We start from the raw sequence: 1,276 nt of genomic DNA, 5'->3' as shown, positions 1-1,276 counted from the left end.
GACAAGAACATTAATTTTAATTACTATTGAGATTCCGATGAAGGAGTCTTCTTGTATTCCAAAGTTATGTCATATATGTAGAGTTATTGAAAGAAAAATAAATTTCCATGATCTCATTTCTAATGACGATAAAAACAAAGACCTGCTGTTCCATTAAATTTTGTTTGTTCTTACTATTTCAACTTATAGGGGTGCTATGGGAGGGAAAACATCCCATACCAGGAAGTCGAGAGACTATTGTCAAGCTCAAGGAAATGGTAAGTTAGTTATTGACGATGGTGATGCATGTTCTTCAATGCTGTAAGGGTTAATTTAGGTGATGGAAGGGGTGGTAATCAATCAACCACAAGTCTTGTAAGTTAACCCATTCTAATTCACATGAATGCAAATCAAATAAAACTTGCATTGTTAGTGTGTGTCACTGTTGTGTGTGTCTGTTTGGCTCGGTATGAGTGTGTTTATGGTTTGACAAGTATATTGTAAAGCGCTTTGAGGCTTCGGCATTTAGCACTGTAAAAGGACACTTTATTATTTTTTTTTGTTTTGTTTATTATTTTTATTATTTTTATTTATTATTATTATTATCATTATTATTATTATTATTATTATTATTATTATTATTATTATTATTATTATTATTATTATTATTATTATTATTATTATTATTATTATTATTATTATTATTATTATTATTATTATTATTATTATAAATTTGCTCAATGTCTTTGGGCTTTTTTTATTTTAATTCATGTGCACTCAAGATGATAATCTGCTACTTAAAATCATAAGCCACATAAATGTCACACATATAGTTAGCTGTTAGACAACTCGATAAATTGTTCATTACACTCAATAAAGGTTTTAATGGTGGTTTCAACTTAACATTTAAATGTTGTTCAAGTCAAAAGAAACTAATTGTAATTTTCAAAAGCTCTGTCATAAAGTCGATTTCGATTCACAGAAAAAAAAAAAAAAAACAACGCATGGGATTTTATTTGATCAATTCAATATGTCGTTTAACCTGCTATCGTAGCACTGTGCAGAAAACAAAATAAAAATGATAAAAAATTTCACTTGCATAGTGCTTACCATTATAAGTATCAAAGTGTTTCACAAACAAAATGATTTGTACAGCCAAACATTTCCAGAATCCAATTTTTTTTTTAAAAGCCAAATTAGGTTTAATTCATATATCGTGTTCTTTTCAGACAAATTTTTACACAAGCAGCAATTTCATTTAAAATATGTATTTAAATATGGGCTATTTCATGGTTTC

The sequence above is a fragment of the Berghia stephanieae genome, chromosome 8, assembly GCF_034508935.2.
Source record: "Berghia stephanieae isolate SIO BIC M18660-M18661 chromosome 8, UCSD_Bste_1.3, whole genome shotgun sequence".
NCBI lineage: Eukaryota > Metazoa > Mollusca > Gastropoda > Nudibranchia > Aeolidiidae > Berghia > Berghia stephanieae.
The sequence above is the reverse complement of the archived record's forward strand: the minus strand, read 5'-3'. Positions refer to the sequence as shown.